The 23638-nt window shown below is 45.0% G+C and overlaps 2 long non-coding RNA genes across 3 annotated transcripts in view; both read right to left on the reverse strand.

The window, feature by feature from the left end:
- The window catches only part of LOC310680200, a 179585-nt gene that overhangs the window by 52371 nt on the left and 103576 nt on the right, over positions 1 to 23638 (reverse strand). Inside the window, exon 1 of one of the 2 annotated variants that reach the window (XR_014512675.1) lies at positions 12873 to 12898. The exons of the other annotated variant lie outside the window; for it this stretch is intronic. This is a non-coding gene — a long non-coding RNA (uncharacterized lncRNA). Of the gene's footprint in view, positions 1 to 12872; positions 12899 to 23638 lie in introns of those variants that run through there. 2 annotated transcript variants of the gene reach the window in all.
- Positions 890 to 3369, reverse strand: LOC310680208. The gene is made up of 2 exons (XR_014512688.1): positions 1840 to 3369; positions 890 to 1463 (listed from the first exon to the last, which is right to left on the reverse strand). It is a non-coding gene; the product is annotated as an uncharacterized lncRNA (long non-coding RNA).

The raw sequence follows: 23638 nt of genomic DNA on the forward strand, positions 1-23638 counted from the left end.
TTTGTGTGTTTTTCTGACAAGATAGGCAGGGGTCAAGGTCTCAGCACAATGAGATAATCCTCCTCTCAGACTAGCCTGCCAGCTTGTCAGAGGAGGAGTTGTGCAAAACGCAATTTGACACTTGAGGGAACTTTCAGCTATCGATCTTTTGTATCCTTTTGTGTAGCAATGTGGTTGTTGTTGCTTGGCTCTGCTCTTTTGCTTGTCCTTTCATGCTGAGACAAGTACACAACCATTATTAAAGGGTTAACATTTTTCTGAAGGATATGTGTAGAATGCATATACTTCGCTGAGCAGACACTGGGAGCTGGGGGATGTAGCTCAGTGGTAGAGCGCGCGCTTCGCATGTGTGAGGTCCCGGGTTCAATCCCCGGCATCTCCAGTGTTTTTTATTCTCTTGTGCAAATTTTCCAATTTCAATCCCCTCTGTCTGCCAGTACATATAAAACATGCATACTTGTGTCTATTGAGTTTATGTGTTTCTAAGACGGTTTGAAATTCATTACTTAGAACATTGAAAATACAGGCTTATACGTGAGTTTTCTTCCTCATTTTAAGTAACACAGTTCTTGTGGATTTTCTAGATTGTAAGAAAACACTTGTTACAATATATTATGAATTTGTAATGTAAAAAAAATAAGTTGCATTGGCCGGGAATCGAACCCGGGCCTCCCGCGTGGCAGGCGAGAATTCTACCACTGAACCACCAATGCGCATGCTTGAATTTATTCCTCAGATGCTCCTTCTGGGAAAAGTTTTTTTGTCTTACTGCCCTAACTGACTCTAGAAGCTATTTCATCAGTTCCATGAAGTGTTATATTCAATTGGTAGGCGTCTGTATACATGTTTGTGGAGGGGGGAATGTAAACAATGAGGTCAAATGGAATAATAATAATAATTATTATTATTTATACCCTACCCAGCTGGCTGGGTTTCCCCAGCTACTCTGGGCGGCTTACAGCATATATAAAACATAATAAAACATCAAACATAAAAAACTTCCTGATACAGGATTAGAGGTGAAATGGGGAAAAAATACAGTTGGGCAAATTTGTTAAAATTTACATGATTGCAAAATAAATACAGTAATTTGCAACAGTAGGATTTGATAACTCAAACATCCCAAAATTACTATTCAATCCAGAAATTATAGATGAGATTCTGTGGCTTCATGCTGATGTCACCCTTTTTTGAAAAAAAAGGTTTCTTTGTTAAAGACTGGCCCCTTACAAGTCCCCAGGAGAGTGTCAAAAGACGCTACAAGTTCTTTTCTGGTTTATGAATATTTCCGTTTATCATAACAGAGTGTCATAGAGGACGTTGAGCACAATGAATTAGAAGTCTTCAGGCAGATCTCTAATTTAGCAAGAGAATGGAAAGCATCAGTACAACCTTTCCCATCCTCTCTGCAGATTTTATATCCAGGAAAAAGCCTTCTTTCTGCCAGCATTAGCACCCCACTCCTTTCCCAAATGAAGGGACATGGGTGGCGCTGTGGGTTAAAGCCTCAGCACCTAGGGCTTGCCGATCGAAAGGTCGGCGGTTCAAATCCCCGCGGCGGGGTGCGCTCCCGTTGCTCGGTCCCAGCGCCTGCCAACCTAGCAGTTCGAAAGCACTCCCGGGTGCAAGTAGATAAATAGGGACCGCTTACTAGCGGGAAGGTAAACGGCGTTTCCGTGTGCAGCTCTGGCTCACCAGAGCAGCGTTGTCACGCTGGCCACGTGACCCGGAAGTGTCTTCGGACAGTGCTGGCCCCCGGCCTCTTTGAGTGAGATGGGCGCACAACCCTAGAGTCTGTCAAGACTGGCCCGTACGGGCAGGGGTACCTTTGCCTTTTGCCTTTCCCAAATGGTGGCAGCTGCTGTCAGGAGGGGCTGCTGGCCTTCCCTAGGCTGGCTTGGTCCCACAGTGGCTCAGAGGTCCTGGCTAGGTTTACTGGTATGACCTGGGAATGACCCCAATCCTCTTTTCTCCTTTTGTTTCTTATAAGGTCCTGGAACACCTCTTGCACCCGTCATGGGGTGCTGCAGAAGCTGTGTGGCCTCTCCCTTCTTTACTCTAGTTGAATGAAAAGGAATATACCATTAAAGTGGGTATTAAAAAGAAAGCTGTGGTGTAGGGAAAAGGATGATGAGATTAGCAGCTGAAATGGTCCCTGCCTTGTGCATTCACATGGGTAGATGGACCCATGTTTTAGAAATCAGGATGAGCTCCAGGATGATGATAGCATAGGGTCACCTCCTCAACAGGTAGGAGACCCTATTGGTGGCAATGCTTGACAAACTGCAGACCTCTACAAGACCTGGCCATCAGAATGGCTATGGCTGATGGTCAAGCACCATGACCCTGGAGGGCTAGGGCATAAAGTAACCCTCAGAACAGCTCTTACTCCTAGGAAGAAGGGCGATAAGAGAGAGAAATGTTCCCTTATACCAAGATGAGGGATTCCTTTGGAATGCAGATAGAGTTAATTGATAAGAATAATGATCTGTTATGAGCTTGACGGAAGTGTACAATAGATGAGCTTTCCTGCTTTGGCTCATCTTCCTTTTTTTTCCTTTTTCTTTTTTTCCTTTTCTTTTATCTTTCCCATAGTTGCTTATGTTCTGTGTCATGTACTTCGATATTTTTTGTAGTTTTAAAAGTTTTTTTTTCATTACTATTAAGGAATTTTCCTTTGTAATTTTGGTTGTCTATATTTATATGTACCTGTTTATTTGTATCTGTTTAAAGCAAAATACTGTAAAAGTTTTTTTTTTTAAAAAAAAAAGATAGAGCACTCGTGCTGGATATGTGGTTGGTGCCAGCAGACAGGAATTCCACAATATGCACGGACCATCCAGCACCACAGGTACAGGAGTCTAACTGGTCAAATGGGTCCATGGTTATGTCCATGCTTTGCCTCTCCAGAAGACTCAGATGTACAACAACATAGCAAGGTGGTTGTTGGCACAGGTACAGTGGTACCTCGGGTTAAGAACTTAATTCGTTCCGGAGGTCTGTCCTTAACCTGAAACACCACTTTAGCTAATGGGGCCTTCTGCTGCTGCTGCGCCGACGACATGCGATTTCTGTTCTCATCCTAAAGCAAAGTTCTTTGTTGTTGTTTAGTCGTTTAGTCGTGTCCGACTCTTCGTGACCCCATGGACCAGAGCACGCCAGGCACCCCTGTCTTCCACTGCCTCCCGCAGTTTGGTCAGACTCATGTTTGTAGCTTTGAGAACACTGTCCAACCATCTCGTCCTCTGTCGTCCCCTTCTCCTTGTGCCCTCCATCTTTCCCAACAACAGGGTCTTTTCCAGGGAGTCTTCTCATGAGGTGGCCAAAGTATTGGAGCCTCAGCTTCACGATCTGTCCTTCCAGTGAGCACCCAGGGCTGATTTCCTTAAGAATGGATGCGTTTGATCTTCTTGCATTCCATGGGACTCTCAAGAGTCTCCTCCAGCACCATAATTCAAAAGCATCAATTCTTTAGTGATCAGCCTTCTTTATGGTCCAGCTCTCACTTCCATACATCGCTACTGGGAAAACCATGGCTTTCACTATACGGACCTTTGTTGGCAAGGTGATGTCTCTGCTTTTTAAGATGCTGTCTAGGTTTGCCATAGCCTTTCTCCCAAGGAGCAGGTGTCTTTTAATTTCGTTACTGCTTTTTTGTCCAAATTGTATGCCTCCATTATTTGATAATAATGGAGCCAATCTCGCACTTTATTTTTCAATTTTTCAAAGCTCTGCAATTTTCTGTCTCCATCTTGTTCCAGAATTTCCCAATATTTTGGCCATTGGGCCTCCATATTGAGTTTTTTCTGTGCCTTCGTTTCCATTGGTGACAGCCATTTTGGGGTTTTCTTTTCTAACAAATCCTTATATCTTATCCAAACATTAAACAATGCTTTTCTAACAATATGATTTTTAAATGCTTTATGTGCTTTTACCTTATCGTACCACAAGTATGCATGCCAGCCAAATGCATTATTGAAACCTTCTAGATCCAACACGTCAGTGTTTTCAAGAAGCAGCCAGCAAAAAGCAGCTGATTCATAATAAAGTTTAAGGTATGGCAGGGCAAATCCACCTCTTTCTTTAGCATCAGTTAATATCTTAAATTTTATTCTAGGCTTCTTGCCCTGCCAAACAAATCTGGAAATATCTTTCTGCCACTTCTTGAAACAGTCCATCTTATCCAAAATTTGCAATGTTTGAAATAAAAACAACATCCCTGGCAATACATTCATTTTTATCACAGCAATTCGGCCTAACAATGATAACTTCAAATTTGTCCATATTTCTAAATCCTTTTTCACTTCAGTCCAACATTTTTCATAATTATCCTTAAATAAATTCACATTTTTGGCAGTCATGTTAACCCCTAAGTATTTCACTTTCTTAACCAATGTTAATCCTGTCTCCTCCTGAAACTTCTCTCTCTCATTCACAGTTAAGTTTTTCTCTAAAACCTTAGTTTTCATCTTGTTCAACTTAAAACCTGCTACCTGTCCGAATTCTTGGATCAGTTCCAATACCCTTTTAGTACTAGATTCTGGCTCCTGTAAAGTCAATACTAAGTCATCAGCAAATGCTTTCAGTTTGTACTGTTTAGCTCCCGCTTGTATACCTTTAACCTCTTTGTCCTTTCTAATCATGTTTAACAACACCTCAAGGACCGATATAAAAAACAAAGGAGAAATTGGGCAGCCTTGTCGTGTCCCTTTCTCAATCTTAAACTCTTCTGTCACTACATTGTTCACAATTAAACTCTTCTGTCACTACATTGTTTACAAAAAGTTGGTTTCCAGGTGGAAAAATCAAAATTGGAAACAGAATTGTTAGAGCCAAAAATCAAGAATCTGCCAAGAATGTATAACTTGCTGTTGAAATGGAATACTCAGGATGAAATGGTGAAATCAGTTATGATTAAATGGGCACAAGATGTTGGACATAACATAATGATGGCTGACTGGGAACAGCTACAGGTATGAAATTCATGGCATGTAATGCCCTAAGAGAAAATCTAATGAAAATGATTTATAAGTGGTACATGACACCAGTCAAGCCTGCAAAAATTTACCATTTGCCCGATAATAAATGTTGGAATAATGAGACTGAAGGTACATTCTTTCACCTTTGGTGGACATGCCCAAGGATTAAGACTTTCTGGGAGATGATATATAATGAAATGAAAAAGGTATTCAAATATACCTTCCTGAAGAAACCAGAGGCCTTTCTCCTGGGCATGGTCGGCCAATTGGTGCCAAAGAAGGATAGAACTTTTTTTATGTATGCAACAACAGCAGCAAGAATACTCATCACGAACTATTGGAAGACACAAGATTTACCCACCCGGGAAGAATGGCAGATGAAGTTGATGGAGTATATGGAACTGGCGGAAATGACTGGCAGAATCCGAGACCAGGGAGAAGAGTCGGTGGAAGAAGACTGGGAAAAGTTTAAAGACTATCTACAGAAATACTGTAAAATTAATGAATGTTAGAACAAAGTTGGAATGAAGTTATATGGCTTTAGTAGAAATGTTATAAGGAATTAAGTATAAATAGATTAATAGAGTGCTAAAGGAAAAAATAAGGTTAGAGTGTCTTAAGATAACTATAGGATAGAAAACAGAAGAAGATGGAAAGGAATTGCTGAAATAATTAATAGAAGTGGAATACAAAAAGGAAGGTGTGGGGAGGTCGTTGAAATAAGTGAATGGAAGATAAGATATTGAAATTGTTTGATGGGCTTTAAATTGTTTTTGTTTTGTTAGTTTAATGTGTTAAGTGTTAGGTGTTAGTGTTAGTGTTATGTAGTGTTTTTGTATTGTATTGTATTGTCCATTTTTATTTCTTCTATGTAGAGTTTTAATTGTTGGAAAAGTAATAAATAATAATAATTTCGTGACTGCTGTCACCATCTGCAGTGATCATGGACCCCAAGAAGGTAAAATCTCTCACTGCCTCCATTTCTTCCCCTTCTATTTGCCAGGAGGTGATGGGCCCAGTGGCCATGATCTAAGTTCTTAAAGTTCTTAACCCGAGGTAATATTTCTGGGTTAGTAGAGTCTGTAACCTGAAGCGTATGTAACCTGAGGTGCCACTGTATTTTCCTCCAGAGCGGACTGACTGTGGGAACCAATGAGCTCTTAGAACAATTGGTCTTTAGGTTTATGGGAGGCTGCACCCCCTTACCCCACTCACCAACACCTTGCCATTCCCCCCACATTAACCCCCATGGGTTTCCCCATAATAATAACAACAACAACAACAATAATAATAACAATAATAATAATAATTTATTATTTATACCCCGCCCATCTATTTTTTATCTTGCAGGTAAAAGTGAAACACTAGAATTACATATATCAGATTTAATCATGACATTTCTCTCTAGTTTCCCTGTTGTGGGTGAATCCAGAAGTGTTAAGACTGTGGGCCAGCAGGATCCACAAATTATTATTATTATTAATAATAAATAATAATAATAATAATAACAATAATAATAATGATGATGAATAATATATTATTTATACCCCGCCCATCTGGCTGGGTTTCCCCAGCCACTCTGTGCGGCTTCCAACACAATATTAAAATACAATCTTTCAGATATTAAAAGCTTCCCTAAACAGGGCTGCCTTCAGATGTCTTCTAAAAGCCTGGTAGTTTGTTTTTTCCTTTGGTGGGAGGGTGTTTCACAGGGCTGGCGCCACTACTGAGAAGGCCCTCTGCTTGGTTCCCTGTAACTTCACTACTTGTAGTGAGGGAAGCGCCACAAGGCCCCCGGAACTGGACCTCAGTTTCCGGGCAGAACGATGGGGGTAGGTATACTGGACAGAGGCCGTTTAGGGTTTTAAAAGTCAGCACCAACACTTTGAATTGTGCTTGGAAACATACTGGGAGCCAATGTAGGTCTTTCAAGACCGGTGTTGTGGTACTGGCGGTCTCTCCCAGTCACCAGTCTAGCTGCCGCATTCTGGATTAGTTGTTGTTTCCGGGTCACCTTCAAAGGTAGCCCCACGTAGAGCGCATTGCAGTAACCCAAGCAAGAGATAACTAGAGCATGCACTACTTTGGCGAGACAGACTGCGGGCAGGTAGGGTCTCAGCCTGCGTACTAGATGGTAGACAGCTGCCCTGGACACAGAATTAACCTGCGCCTCCATGGACAGCTACGAGTCCAAAATGACTCCCAGGCTGCGCACCAGGTCCTTCAGGGGCAGTTATCCCATTCAGGATCAAGGAGTCCCCCACACCTGCCCATTTCCTGTCCCCCCAAAACAGTACTTCTGTCTTGTCCGGATTCAACCTCAATCTGTTAGCTGCCACCCATCCTCCAGCCACACCAACACTCAACCATTACACTTTACAACTACTAAGCTCACTTTCATCTTCCTAACCCCACTTCTGAAGACACTTCTCTCTTCTGTTCTGCATACCTGCTTTACACCCTTTTTAACATTTATGCCCATGCCACCTCCTCCCCTTCCTTTTGTGCACCCCAATGTCAGGGCCTCGCTGGATGAGGAAGAGTTGTGCGCATTAACCACCCAATAATGTCCCCCCCTCCCCGGATGACACAGAAGAGGAAGCCCAGAGGGGCTCCTCCTCCTTGTAGTTTATGGCTGCTTAGGAGGAGTCCAGAGGAAGAGGACTAGAAAGGGAAGGAGGGCCCAGACAAGTCTCAGCAATGTATTCACCTTGACTTTTTTGAATTAAAAAGCTGATCGCACTTCAAGTTTTCCTTCTGACCTGTGGATGAACCTGCCTTCCTGATGTCCCAAACACCCTCTTGCACACAAAACTACCCCATGGTAACGTGTACCTTCCTCCTCCCGCATACTTTTCTCCTTCTAATTATGAAGCCACCATACCCTTCTACTCTGTGGACCCTTATATGCCCCTGCTTTAATCTTCACCCCTATTTTGATGCCTCTTACTCACACAGATATATGGGAGTATTTGGAGAGGGGTAGCACCTCTGCTGGTGGACACGTCATGTTCCTCCAGGGGTAGTCTGCCCACCTTCGGTCCCCATCATGCACTCAGCTCTCACCGTTGGCTCCTAGAAGCTGTCAGTATGCGATAGCAGCCACGCCCCCCCCCCCCCCCAGAATGGATTTATCTGGCCAGCTAAACCAGGTGAGGGGAGCCAATGGGTCTCAAACCCTTGGTGAGTTAGGGACTTCTCCTGCATGGAAAGGCAGGCTCCAGCAAATTGAGTGGATGAGAGCAAGAGGGGGTCCAACGATCAAGAAGGCAGTTTCTGCAGGTGTTGTTGAGGTATGTGAGGGGCAGATGGGGCTTGTCCACCTGGGAAGGTAGCCCATCTAGAAGGAAATTGATCCTAAACCTCCGCTGCCTTGTGGGATATCTTCAGGAGAAGTAAAGACTCAGAAGTAAACCCTACACGAATCCGGAGTGGAGTCCCTAAAATGGTTAGATGAAAATGGTACGCATCTGATAACACCTGCAGCTGAACTGGTGCCAAATGTATTGCTCTGCTTTCCTTTGGACCATATCAGCAAGGCCAAGGGGTGGGGTCTTGTCTGGACAGCACAGAACCTCCATACAGGGAGGTCACTTCAATGTCACAGGGAGCTCACTTCAATGCTGCTAACACAGTGGTTTGACTTCACCCCCCGAGATGCACTTCATTGTTTCTTGAGACAAGTCGGATGCCAACAATACTTGCACAGATCACCCCCATATCCACACCTTAGCTTCTTTCCTATTCTGCATCCCCCTTTGCATGCACCCATGATATGTTATTCCATCTTTAAGATGAATGGAATCTTAAGAGCAAGCCTCCCAGTTAGATTCTTCAGTTAAGATCAGTTGGGGGGTGTTGCACACATGTGGGTGGTTTGCCTGCTCACAAAACATCTTCTGCTGTAAATTACTACACTGAATCTTGCACTTAATGTTGAGCACACCACATTGTACAAGAAGTGAAATACATTGTGGGAAGGTATTATGGAATATTTGCGGGCTCTGCATCCTTTATCTCACACAAGACAGTTGAGCAATGGCAGAGAGAGATGTTTGAGTACAGCAAGAAGGGTAGTACGGTGAGAGGGGGAAAGTGGTTGTTTTAAACAATGGCAGAAGTTTGAATAAAGCAGTAATGGCCATACATAATTTTATTTGTTTCACCTTTTCCTAGTTCAAATCATGTTTAAGGCGGCTTACAACATGAAAAAATATAAATTGCAAACATAACAAAAGTGGTCATAAACAAATAAAACATCAAAAAGTATGCAACCAAATTAAACCATTTCCACATAAATTATGTAGTAACATTGAAAGGAGAAATGGCAGTTTTAAACAGCAGTAAAGGTTTGAATAAAGCAAGGATGGTGGAACACTGGGATTTTTAAAAAGTTCTAACAAGAAATTAAAGAGATGGGTTCAACACAGACGCTAACTCCAAAAAGCTAACATTCCTAACTTCCTTCTTGTTGTACTCAAGCCTTATTTTAAACAGTCACTTCCTCTCCTCAGTGTCACCCCTGCTTGCTCTACTTAGACTTCTACCATTGTTTAAAATGTCCCCTTTTTATGTCTCAGTGCTCCCACCCTCCCCTGCCATGACTTTATGCAAATCCAGGATTGCAATGTGGCAATGCAAATACTCCAATGCAATGATTCTTACATTTCTATTATATACAATGTTTGCATATAAAAATATAACAAATGTAGCAAATGTGCTTTTGTTTTCCAAATATAAAATGCATGTAAACAAATGTTAAGTACAATTTGCACTATCTTCTGCCTTTTAAATAAGTTGTGACTGCATATTCATATTTCACTTTCTCATTCAGATAGTAGTAGTAATAATTTTTTGGCATTCTCCAGTGTCATGCATTATCCGGTTCTAATATAAATTAGAAAAACAAACCATAGATGGCTCCCAAGAGGATGGTGTTTTGGAGATCAAAGTCCAACCCCCAGAAATTCTGCTCTGGAAACAACATTGAGCAGCAGCAGCTGGAAAATATTATCCTTTGTACTGTCATGCTAAATATGTATCGTATTTTCCGGCCCATAGGCCACACTTAGCTTTCAGGGGGGCGGGGGGAAATCAAGGAAAAAATATTACCCCCCCCCCCCGCAGACTGTGCGCTACTCCAAGACCTTCTTCCTGCTTTTGCGGGAGGTGGCGGAATTCCCCCACCTCCCGCAAAAGCCCACAGGAGCCGCGCTTTTCAACCAGGAGGGAGAAGGGACTGAAACGGCCAGTCATTCCCTTCTCCCTCCTTGGGGAAAAGCCCCCAAGAGCAGCGCGCTCTTTAAAGGCTGCACGGCTCCTGTGGGCTTTTCTACGAGGTGGGGGAATTCTCCCACCTCGTAGAAAAGCCAGCAGAAGCCGCACAGCCCCTTTAAAGAGCGCACGGCTTTTGCCTGCTTTTGCGGGATGTGGGGGAATTCCCCCATCTCCCGCAAAAGCCCACAGGAGGGAGAAGGGACGGACTCGGCCAGTCAGTCCCTTCTCCCTCCTTGGGGAAAAGCAGGCAAAAGCCGTGCGCTCTTTGAAGGCTGCGCGGCTCCTGCGGGCTTTTCGACCCAGCTTGTGGGGCTGGCGATGGGGGGAAGCGCTGCTTTCCCCCACCGCCAGCCTCAAAGAGCAGACTCTTCTGGCTTCAGCGAAAGCAACGCGAAGCCTCCGGAGCGCAGGCTTCCTAGGCTTCGTGTTGCTATCGCTGAAGCCAAGGAGCCTGCATTCGCCCCATAGGACGCACACACATTTCCCCTTCATTTTTGGAGGGGAAAAAGTGCGTCCTATAGGGCGAAAAATACAGTACTACTAATGCTTTTATATTGTGCTTTCAGTGTTAGCTTGCTTTGACAATTTTAACAGAAAAGCAGGGTATAAACGTAATCTACTCTAAAAAGAAGTCAACCTTACTTTAGATATATTTTCAGTGGATGCGTCAATTTTATATAATTTTTGTGTACAGCCATTTCATAAAATTCTACTTGTGGAAGGAGGCATCACTCCCCCTCTCCCTGCAATGACCTGCTTTGCATTCTATAACAGTGTGCATGTTACAGGCATTATAAAAGCACTGTTTTCTATATGTTTTCTAATTAAAATGGTAGATGGGGATAAAACAGCTGGTGCCAGAACCTGAAATGTAGAAATCGATTTGGAACTTTCATACCATTTACATTCATCAGGTTCCTTTGCTATAACTGTTTTCAACACCAGTTAAATACATGTGTTTAGATGAACCTATCCAAATATGTAAAGTTAGTGTGTATTTTAATGTGCAATTTTATTTTATGATGTATATTTTAAACTGCTTATTTTATTTATATTTTGAGTTTAAGGTAAACTTACATTAAACTTGACTTTTATTGTTCATTTTTGTGTACATTTTAGATTCTCTATAAACCCAACGTAGTAGTTTTTACAATTAAGTAGCATACAAATTATGATCAAATAAAATTCTATTTTCAATTTGATAATACTATAATACAGTCATCAGGTTACTGGTCAACTTATAATTGGAACAATGCATAAACCAGTAGCTAAAGCAAGAGTAGGCAAACGTTTTGCATCCAATGGCTACATCCAGTCCAGTGGGGGGGGGCAGTTGGGGTCCATGTGCCAATGGTGTAGTTCACGTGTGTGCAAGTGTGCACACAGGAGAGCATAGTCTTTTCAGCCTGCTAAACAACTCTTTGAGGCATGTGGACTTTATGAGGAGGAAGGCACAGGATGGCGACTTTCAACATGTGTCCTTATCATCATCATAGAAATAGATTGTATACCACCCTTCATGTGAAGATCTCAGGGTGGTTCACAGCATAAAAATACATAATAAAAACAAGAACAAAAAAACCCCAACCCTATTGCCTCTCAGCAAACTTTGCAGGGGGGAGATAAATTTGGCAGGTGGGAAGACAGCTTGGGCACCCACAGCCTAAACAGAAAAGCTGGTGTTTAGTACATTTGACCATGTGGTCTCCTGTCATAGTTATTTATAAATCTGCTTTGTAGTTTATGCAGCATCTATGAGTAGTTGAGTTTGTAAAGCTACCACACACCATCTCACTAGCAAGAGACATTAAGACTGCCATCCTCTGCACACTTTAGAATAAGTCCCCATTGAACACCTCGGCCCCCGTGGTGCTGAATTTTCAAGGCAGGAAATGGCAACGAGCTGTAGTACATTTAAGAATTTTAACAGTGTTCCTGACCAGTTGCATTTGTGGCATACAATTTTCAGGTCTGGATTGGAAGTGAAAGATCTGAGTCATTTAACCTAAAAAGCAAAACGTACAAAGGGCAATTGTTAGTGATTTTGGTATTTTCAGAACATGAAACATATAATGCTCCAATTGGTTTTAGAGAACCTACTCAAATATGTAGCAGTTTTTAGTGTTCAGCAGAAATGCTCCATTTGCTGAACAATATCATACAGCAAATTCACTCTTACTGTTGATAGATGGATAATGACACTAGGACAATCATTATCTCCGTGGCAACAGTACTGCATATGTCAGAGGAACATTGCACATGGAGCGGATGCGACTTTTTACAGTCCTGCCTCGGCTTCCTCAGTCAGATACTCTTTCTGCAAAGCCAATATGCCCAGAGTACAAGAGCAACTAAGGGCAATTCCAAGGCTGCAGATTTACTGCAATGAATGGATAAGCTTGGCATGCCATGCAAATGAGTCTTGTGATACCTTCAAAACCAACAAATTGATTGTGGTATGTTTTGGTAGGAGCCCGTACAAATGCTACTGAAGGAGGCCCGTGCCTACAAGTTTAAACTACACATGCACTAGTCTTTAAAGAAGCACAATAGTGTTGCTTTCTCTGTGGTCAGCCAACATGTACCTTTCTACAATTTATTCAAAACACTTAGTACCGTATTTTTCGCCCTATAGGACGCACCGGCCCATAGGACGCACTTGGTTTTTTGGGGGGAAATCAAGGAAAAAAATTTTATTTCCCCCCCAGGTTTGCGCAGCCATACCCAAGCTAGAAGAGGGAGACGGAGCGCTCCGTCTCCCTCTTCTGCCTTCAGGGACAGCCTCTCTAGCCTCCGTGGGGCAGCGGCTTGCCCCGCTGTCCCCCGAGGTTGTGGGGCTGGCAGGGGGGAAAAGCAAGCCTGCTTCTCCCCCCCGCCAGCCTCCAGATCATGTCGGAGAATAGCGGGGTGGCGGTGCTCCGCCTCCCCGCTATCCCCCGAGGTTGTGGGGCTGGCAGGGGGGGAAAGCAAGCCTGCTTCTCCCCCCCGCCAGCCTTCAGATCATGTCGGAGAATAGCGGGGTGGCGGTGCTCCGCCTCCCCGCTATCCCCCGAGGTTGTGGGGCTGTCAGGGGGGAAAAGCAAGCCTGCTTCTCCCCCCCCCCCCAGCCTCCAGATCATGTCGGAGAATAGCGGGGTTGCGGTGCTCCGCTTCCCCGCTGTCCCCCGAGCTTTTGGGCTGAAGGCTGCTGCCCGCAAGCCTTGGCAGCCCGCGGGACCTCCCGCCGGGTTTGCAAGACTTGCGGATAGCTTCCTGAAGCCTGGAGAGCGAGAGGGGTCGGTGCGCACCGACCCCTCTCACTCTCCAGGCTTCAGCGAAAGCCTGCATTCGCCCCATAGGACGCACACACATTTCCCCTTCATTTTTGGAGGGGAAAAAGTGCGTCCTATAGGGCGAAAAATACGGTAAATGTTCAGTGCTGATGGTTTTCAACAGCAGACAGCCATATGCTTCTGCACAGCCCATAGGCGAATATGAACCAGCCATTCTCCGAATTTTGTTCCCCACTCCTAGCAATTAGCATGCCAAATAATACCACCTCTGGTCCTGGAGGCTCCATTTAGCAATAGGAATGATCAGCAATACTGATCTTCTCAGACTAGTTTCATATTATGTCCCAGTTCTATTAAATTCAACTGAACACATTTCCATTAATATTAACTAAGATGGGAAGTACTTGCCTTTTTGAGAATTTGGCCTTTCTTTACTAACTTCCATTCCGCTGAGTCAGCTCATTGACAGCTTATTGCAGTTGGTTTCAGGCAGGAATTCTAGGTCAGTGTCAAATGTAGCCATTGATATGCTCAGTGAAGAGGTAATTTTGTTCAATCACAAAAGCAACACCTGAAATAAAAGGCAGAACCTATAAATTGGGGCTCTTTGCAGTAGACCTAATGGTCACAACACCAGACCCCCTAAACCAGGGGTCAGAAAACTTTTTCAGCAGGGGGCTGGTCCATTGTCCCTCAGACCTTGTGGGGGCCAGACTATATTTTGAAGGGGGGGGGGAATTAACAAATTCCTATGCCCCACAAATAACCCAGAGATGCATTTTAAATAAAAGCACACATTCTACTCATGTAAAAACACCAGGCAGGCCCCACAAATAACCCAGAGACGCATTTTAAATAAAAGGACACAATCTACTCACGTAAAAAACATGCTGATTCCTGGACCGTCCACGGGCCGGATTTAGAAGGTGATTGGGCCGGATATGGCCCCTGGGCCTTAGTTTGCCTACCCATCCGTAATCAGGGAACTCAACAAATTTGCAACAGTGTCAGGCCTACAGGTAATCTTTGCAAAGTCTGAGGCTATGTGCTTCAACATCCCCCTCATACCCAAAAAGAATTCACAAACATCACCAAGATAAAACTTTCCCACACCCAAGTTCAGATACCTAGGGGTACAAATAACCAGAAACCTCAACAAATTATACCTCCACAACCACAACCCCTTGTGGCGACAAATCAACTAAGACCTGAAGAGATAGAACAATACCAGCTTCATTCTCTCAGACAAAAGTCATGATCAAAATGATCACCCTCCCAAATCAACCTACCTGTTCCAAACTCTCCTAATCTGAATTCCCCCAGCCCAACTTCACAAATGGCAGAAAAAAATACACGTGCCCTATTTTTCACTCTAAGGCGCACCAGACCACAAGATGCACCTAGTTTTTGGAGGAGGAAAACGAGAAAAAAAATATTCTGAATCTCAGAAGCCAGAACAGTAAGAGTGAAAGCAGTGAAAGCAGCAATCCCTCTTGCTGTTCTGGCTTCTGTGATAGCTGCACAGCCTGCATTCGCTCCATAAGACGCACACACATTTCCCCTTACTTTTTAGGAGGGAAAAAGTGAGTCTTATAGAGCAAAAAATACGGTATTTATATTCTCGCATAATAAACCAAGAATAAGCCCCTTTTGAAGACAGGAGTGCCTGGCGTGCTCTGGTCCATGGGGTCACGAAGAGTCGGACACGACTGAACGACTAAACAACAACAAAGCCCCAAATACCTGTACTTCCCCTCCTCAGAAGGAAGATGGGGAATCCCCAACATAGAATCATATTACACCGCCAACCAAGTATGCCACATAATCCCATATATTCTAGAAGACGAGATTAAACAATGGGTACACTTGGAGAGAGACACAACTGAAAATACCCCCACCACAGCATACCCATTCCTCCCAAACAAAATAAGGGAAATCCCCACAACACTAAACAGGTTTACACAGACCATGCTTAAAGCATGGAAAGAATAAGTAGGTAAATTGTCCCCAACCCCATCCCCACTAAAACCCCTGGCACACCACCCACTATTCCACCACGCAGAACAAAACCTTCAGATAAAAACCTGGCAGGCCAAAGGCTTATACCTCCTAGCAGACTTCTACGAAAACAACAAATCCATATCAACACAAGAAATAAAAGACAAACTAGGGCATACCCAGATGCCCTGGCTAACACACCACCAATTACATGTCCTCCTAAGCAACCCAATTGTAAAATCAGCAGCAACTAGGCCCTTGACAACCTTCAAAAACCTCCTCCTAACAACAAAGGGACATGGCAAAGGGCTGGTATCCACAATATACAAAATACTGCTCCAAAACCCCACAAACCCCCTTGACGTAATCAAAAAACAATGGGAGGATGACATAGGCTATGAGATTAACCAACTCTTCTGGACAGCAGTCACACAAGAAATATACAAAATAACTAAACAAGTATTAGAAGTCACCCCAGAACTGGCCCTACTAAAAATCTTCCAATATAACAATGCCCACTCATACCACAAAGAGCTCATAACCCACCTACTCTCAGCAGCCAGAAACATGATAGCCAGACACTGGAGAGACCTGTCAAGAGTAAGCATGGACCAATGGTATCAAATAGTATGGGAAACAATGGTATCAAATAGTATGGAAAAACTAACCAATAAACTGAAACTGACAATCACCCAACTCAATCCCACTTGGCACTCTCCTCCCCCCTTTTCTTCTCCTTCCTAATTGTTTAAACCAATTCATAAACCAAGAACTTATACATTGACCACTAATAATGCAACATATGTTGTAGATATTTATCCACATTTATTATGCTATTTTTGTGATATACAAATGACATGAGGAAACTTGGTATACTTATTTGTATAACGATATTCTTGTTTATAAAATCCAATAAAAAATAAAAGAAAAAAGCAACACCTGGATAGCTCAGTTGGTTTAAGTGTGATGCTGATAATGCCAAGGTTTGCAGGTTTTATTTCTGTGTGGGATAGCTGCATATTCCTGCATTGCAGGGGGTTGGAGTAGATGATCCTTAGGGTCCCTTCCAACTCTGATTTATTATTTAATCCAAAAGGCTTGCAGGCTGCCAAAGAGAAAAGATAACCTGAGTGCATGGTGCAACCTGGAAGGGCAGCCCGGAAGGGTTGAACGCCATGAGAGAGGCAGGAACATCTCCTTCTTTTTAAATCTAAGGGCTTATCCACTCTAAAAAATTTGCCCTGTTCTTTCCAGGCTGTGCTTTAAATATCCACCTCTGAGTGTGTTCAAGGAGAGGAGTGGCTTTCCCTGCTAAAACCTGCTCTTTTAGGCCGGAAGGTTTGAGGCCTAGTTCTCCAACTGTCACTCCTCATTGGAGTGACACTCCTCCAACTGCCACTTCCTTATTGAGAATGCCTGCCGGACGGAGAAAACGAGGTGCAAAGAGCCAGAAGACCATTATTGAGACTCACAACTCCTCCAAAACAAAGAATCGGCAGAGAGCCAACACCATCTGCCCTGGCTCAGAAATAGAGCGGGTTGAGGAAGCCGAGAAAACGGCGCAAATAGAACAAATAGTGAGTAAGAACGTTGGGGGAACCTCACCCCCACTTAAGGAGGATGGCAATGACCCGACCCCTCTCCTCCCAGAGAAAGCTAATCCGTCCAAGAGGGCAAGAGCAGGAGGGATTCCTCCCACTCCTAACGCTGACCCACCCATGCCTCTAGAACAAGATATCAGAGGAGCCTGCTTTCAACCAATCCGGGATACGCACCCCTACCAAGAGATTTGCATGTTGTCTGCAGAAACTATGGTTCTGGTTCTCCAAAGACTGGATGAAATCCTCAACAGAATAGTTAACATTGAGAAACAATTGGATACTAGTTCCTCCCCTTTAAATACCCAAGGGCTTAAAAGGATGATAAGAAATGACTCTGTTAATAACTCACCAACTCAAACGATGGATGAAATGAGGTCCTGTCAAGTCTTGCAAACGAACCAGATAATGCTTGAGATTCACCGATACACTCATAGGTGGATGAACCGCAGACAAATTACTATGTCCTTGTCTCAGCTCCTGAATTACCATTACCGAAAAGTAGATCTAGAAAATTTCCACTTCCTGCCTACCTTGAGAAACACCATGCGCCTATTTATGACCTTTAGGTCATCAACCCTCCCATCTCGACTCATGGAGATAAAGGATACCCTATGGTGGCTCCATTCTCTCCGCCCAGTGAGGGTATTTAAGGACGAAACTAGGAGGCAATTGGTCCCTTGCATAGAGTCAAAGCTAATGCGGATAAAGGAAACCAAGCTCAACACTAGAAATACTAATTGCCCGAAGGAAGAAAAGAACTTTGTAAGCCTAGAATTACAAGACCTGAAGAAGAGGCTAATGAGTATAAAGACTGAGATTTCTACCCAAAATATAAGGACAGTAGAGCCTAGAGCACAATATTTAAAGATGTCCAACAGCTCTTTATCCCATAGAAAGACATCAGTGCAACTCCCTGTTCCCTTTTTAAACGACACCAAATTAGATGAGGAATTTGGCGCCTCCGACATTTCTATGGCAACAACACCTAAAGAACTCTATGTTGCTGACAATCTGGAGATATCCAGCACCAAATCTACATCTGGACCTTTGCCTAATGTTCCAAAATCTTATCAGATTGATCAGCCTTCTCTACTGTACTCCTGGCGAGACAGGATGGACAGATCTTTCAAATTTGAATCTGGCTCTTTGTTGGCCAGTGATCCACATTTTATAACACATACCCCATTAATACTTCCACAGCCACAGATAGAACCAACAATCCTCCAATCAACCCAGGAGGGAGAGGGGGATTGACAGTTAATGAAACACCATGGGACTGTCCCCCCCCCGCCTGAGGTGCGGTTGGTTGGGTTTTATCTTCTAGGGATACTTACCCTATCAGACCTCCACCTCTTTCCCATACCATTTTGACCCAGGAGTCCTGGCCCAAGGATGACTTGTTATTGAGGGGATGTTACCCATCTATTGGGGAGGCTAGTATGGGATCTGGGATTTCCAAAATTGAAGGGCTAGGGAGGAATGGCGGTGGGGCTAGATATCTCTATCGGTGAAGGGTTTCGAGATGCAGTGATCCTCGAACCCCCTCCAATCTACGCCCCATCCCAAGGGATGAGGGTAGGGAGAGCAAGGATTACACACCTCCGTCATTGGTGCTGTGCAATGCCAGGTCCGTAGGCAACAAAACCGCCACCATGCGTGACTTTTTTATCTCTCAGGGGATTGACCTGGCTTGCGTGACGGAGACCTGGGTACGGGAAGGTGAAGTAGTCTCCCTACATGAGATAACACCCCCAGGTTTCTGTGTCCTCCATCAATCGCGGACTGTGGGTCGGGGGGGAGGAGTAGCATTGTTATTCCGGGAGGATTGCTCTTTCAGAGCTCTGCCATCACCAGCGATCTCTGGCATTGAATGTGTTGGTCTCGTGTGGGGCACCAAGGAGAGCTTGGCTGTCTGGCTGGTGTACCGACCACCCAGCACACCTGCAGCCACCCTGTCAGACCTGCTGGAGGTGGTGGCAGGCTGGGCCTTGGAGTTCCCAAACCTACTGGTTTTGGGAGACTTCAATGTCCATGCCGATGCCGCTCCCTCCTCACAGGCTCTGGACCTAGTGACTTCCATGGCAACACTAGGGCTATCCCAGTTTGTTTTGGGCCCCACTCATCAAGCAGGCCACACGCTGGATCTGATCTTTGGGGCTGGCATAGATGTGATCATGCTCCCCGCTGTGGAAGTGCCATGGTCTGATCACTACGCTCTGAAAGCCAAGATTGACTTCCCGCTCCTCCCTGGCTCGGGTGGCGAACCTATTTGGGCTCGTCCGCGAAAACTGATGGATCCTGATAGATTCCGACAAGCCTTGCGGAACCCTGCTCCTCCTGGCGACTCATTAGATGACCTTGTTGAGGACTGGAATAACCGGCTCTTGGCAGCCATTGATGAGATCCCGCCTAAGCGCCCTCTGCGACCCCGTCGAAACCGGGCACCTTGGTTTACTGAGGAGCTCCGGAAAATGAAGCGGGATCTCAGACGGCTAGAGCGAGTATGGAGACGGACTCGTGATGGAGCCTCAAGAACATCTTATAGGACGCTTATGAAAGCCTATGAGATGGCTATGAAAGCTGCTAAAAAATCTTACTATGCAGCTTCCATTGCATCCGCTAGCTCTCGCCCGGCACAACTTTTTAGAATAATTAGGTCAATAACGTCCTTAGGAGGACAACCAAATTTAAGCACAAATTCGACCCATAGCTGTGAGGCATTCGCGAGCTTTTTTGCCGAGAAAGTCCTGTTGCTCCGCCGTGACCTCCCTGCCAATTTAGATACAGTGACTGAACTGGAGGCTCCTCGACTGACTTCAGGTCCAGTGTTGGACCATTTCGATCGGATACTCCCTACTGATGTGGATAGATTCCTCCAAGTTAGTAGGCCCACCACCTGCCTCCTTGATCCGTGCCCGTCTTGGCTGATTAGGGAGTGTCCAGATGTTGTGCGGACCCCCCTGGTTGAAATTATCAATTTGTCCCTTGACACGGGGACATTCCCAGGGGAACTGAAGGAAGCAGTGGTGTGTCCACTCTTAAAGAAAACTTCATTAGATCCCTTAGACCTATCCAATTACCGCCCAGTTTCAAATCTTCCATACCTGGGTAAGGTAATTGAGAGAGCGGTTGCTGAACAGCTTGGTAGGTTTCTGGAGGAAACAGCGGCATTAGATCCATTTCAGTCCGGTTTTCGTCCTGGTTTTGGGACGGAGACGGCTCTGGTTGCCCTAACAGATGATCTCCGTAGACAACTAGATCGAGGCGGGTCAGGACTGCTGATGCTTTTAGATTTGTCAGCAGCCTTTGACATGGTCGATCATGATCTTCTGGACCACCGCCTTGCAGACGTGGGGATACAGGGCATAGCCCGTAACTGGTTGTGCTCTTTTATCTCTGGTCGGGGACAGAGGGTGGCACTAGGGAGGGAAATGTCATCGCGCCACTCCTTGGTGTGTGGAGTGCCGCAGGGTGCAATTCTCTCCCCGATGCTTTTTAACATCTTTATGCGCCCCCTTGCCCAGATTATCCGGAGCTTTGGGCTGGGCTGTCACCAATATGCTGATGACACTCAGCTCTATCTGTTGATGGATGGCCACACCGACTCGGCCCTGAACACACTGACCAGATGTTTGGAAGCTGTGGCTGGATGGTTTCGTGGGAGCCGATTGAAACTAAATCCTTCGAAGACAGAGGTCCTATGGCTAGGTCGGGATGGCATGGGGATGAGGGACCAACTCCCTTCTCTTGCGGGGGCCCAATTAGCGCCATTGCCTTCTGTTAAGAGTTTGGGTGTAATCCTTGACGCCTCCCTTTCCATGGAGGCGCAAGTTACAGCAACAGCCAAGGCGACATTTTTCCACCTTCGCCGCATCAAGCAGTTGGTCCCTTACCTTTCCCGCCCCGACCTGGCCACAGTGATCCATGCGACGGTCATCTCCAGGCTTGACTACTGTAATTCGCTCTACGCAGGGCTGCCCTTGAAGCTGTCCCAGAAACTGCAGCGGGTACAGAATGCTGCAGCGAGGCTCCTCACGGGGTCTCTGCCATGGGAGCATATTCACCCAGTGCTTTTCAAGCTGCACTGGCTCCCGGTAGAGTACAGGGTCAGATTTAAGGTGCTGCTTTTGACCTTTAAAGCCCTTTGCGGCCTAGGACCCTCGTACCTACGGGACCGCCTCTCCTGGTATGCCCCACGGAGAGCCTCAAGGTCCATAAATAACAACACCCTAGTAGTCCCAGGCCCTAAGGAAGTTAGATTGGCTTCAACCAGATCCAGGGCCTTTTCAACTCTGGCTCCGGCCTGGTGGAACGCTCTGCCTCATGAGACCAGGGCCCTGCAGGATCTGATTTCTTTCCGCAGGGCCTGTAAGACAGAGTTGTTCCGCCTGGCCTTTGGCTTGGAGCCACTTTGATTCCCTCCCTCCCTTTCTTTTTTCTTTTCCTTCTCCTCCGATGAGGCTACATTTTAATATTTTAATGTTCCATTATTTTAATGTTGTACTTTACTTCTGTTTTAAGTTGTAATCATTCATCTTGTTTTTATTATTACTTGTAAGCCGCTCTGAGCCCGGCCTTGGCTGGGGAGGGCGGGGTATAAATAAAAAATTATTATTATTATTATTATAACAAATTCTTGAGTTTCCATTTACCAAAGGGGCTGTGGAATGTTAGCGACCAATATTGCTCTACAAAACTGATCAGCGCCAGAGATTAATTTGAACTTAAGGCATTATGCATGTGCAATGCAAATAACAACAGGTTGTGGGCATCCATCTGTCTCAGGAGACAATGGAGGAGTGTGCCTTTGAGAGTGAGGTCAACTGTTGGAAGGTTGCAGCGTCTGCTGTGACTATAGGGTCTGATGATGATGATGACAATAATAATAATAATAATAATATATTATTTATACCCCGTCCATCTGGCTGGATTTCCCCAGCCCCTCTGGGCAGCTTCCAACAGAATATTAGCCAGTGTGGTGTAGTGGTTAAGAGCGGTAGTCTCGTAATCTGGGGAACTGGGTTCGCGTCTCCGCTCCTCCACATGCAGCTGCTGGGTGATCTTGGGCCAGTCACACTTCTTTGAAGTCTCTCAGCCTCACTCACCTCACAGAGTGTTTGTTGTGGGGGAGGAAGGGAAAGGAGAATGTTAGCCGCTTTGAGACTCCTTAAAGGGAGTGAAAGGCGGGATATAAAATCCAAACTCTTCTTCTTATTATTATTATTAAAATACAATAGTCTATTAAACATTATAAGCTTCCCTAAACAGGGCTGTCTTCAGATGTCTTCTAAGAGTCTGGTAGTTGTTTTTCTCTTTGACATCTGATGGGAGGAAGTTCCACAGGGAGGGCGCCACAACCGAGAAGGCCCTCTGCCTGAGTTCCCTGTAACCTCACTTCTCACAGGGAGTGAACAGCCAGAAAGCCCTCGGCACTGGACCTCAGTGTCCGGGCAAAATGATGGGAGTGGAGACGCTCCTTCAGGTATAGGGGACCGAGACCGTTTAGGGCTTTAAAGGTCAGATGTGGGAGAGACAAGTTTTGTTACAGTTGGGGTGGATGAAGGCGTCCGTTTGCGCTGCTGCAAATACACCATGGTATTTCTTCTCTCTGTACTCCTCCCAGCAGTCATGGAGCATCCATGAGCAACACAAACAACGACAACGACAAACTATAATAGTCAATAGCCACTGAGCCTAGGGCTTGCTGATCGGAAAGTTGGCAGTTTGAATCTCCACGACAGGGTGAGCTCCTGTTGTTCGGTCCCAGCTCCTGCCCACCTAGCAGTTCAAAAGTACGTCAAGTGCAAGTAGAAAAATAGGTACTGCTCTGGTGGGAAGGTAAACGGCATTTCCATGCGCTGCTCTGGTTCCCCAGAAGTGGCTTATAGTCATGCTGGCCACATGACCTAGAAGCTGTCTGCGAACAAACGCCGGCTCCCTCGGCCTATAGAGCAAGATGAGTGCGCAACCCCAGAATCGTCTGCGACTGGAGCTAACGGTCAGTGATACCTTTACCTTTTTAGCTGAGAAGATCACTATATTATTGACCTAGATGTAGTAATCTCTTGAGCAAGGAACTTCAATGGAAAATGGCTGTTTGAAACTAATTACCAGTTAGGTAATTTTTATTGGTTTATCAGTCAAATACACACAGGAAATAAAAAATACCCCATACAGTGGTACCTCAGGTTACGAACTTAATTCGTTCTGTTCTTAACCTCAAACTGTTCTTAACCTGAGATACCACTTTAGCTAACAGGGCCTCCCGCCGCCGCACGATTTCTGTTCTCATCCTGAAGCAAAGTTCTTAACCCGAGGTACTATTTCTGGGTTAGTGGAGTCTGTAACCGGAAGCGTCTGTAGGCCGAGGTACCACTGTACATACATATGTAAACAAACTGTTTTAACTCATGTTATTTCTTGAGAAGATTAGTCCTCTCCAGGGAGATAACGTAAGTGACCAGAGGAGAAATTTACATCTGCTTATTTACAAAGCATAAGAATGAATGCT

This window comes from Podarcis tiliguerta, assembly GCF_965153285.1.
Source record: "Podarcis tiliguerta genome assembly, chromosome: 6".
Lineage (NCBI taxonomy): Eukaryota > Metazoa > Chordata > Lepidosauria > Squamata > Lacertidae > Podarcis > Podarcis tiliguerta.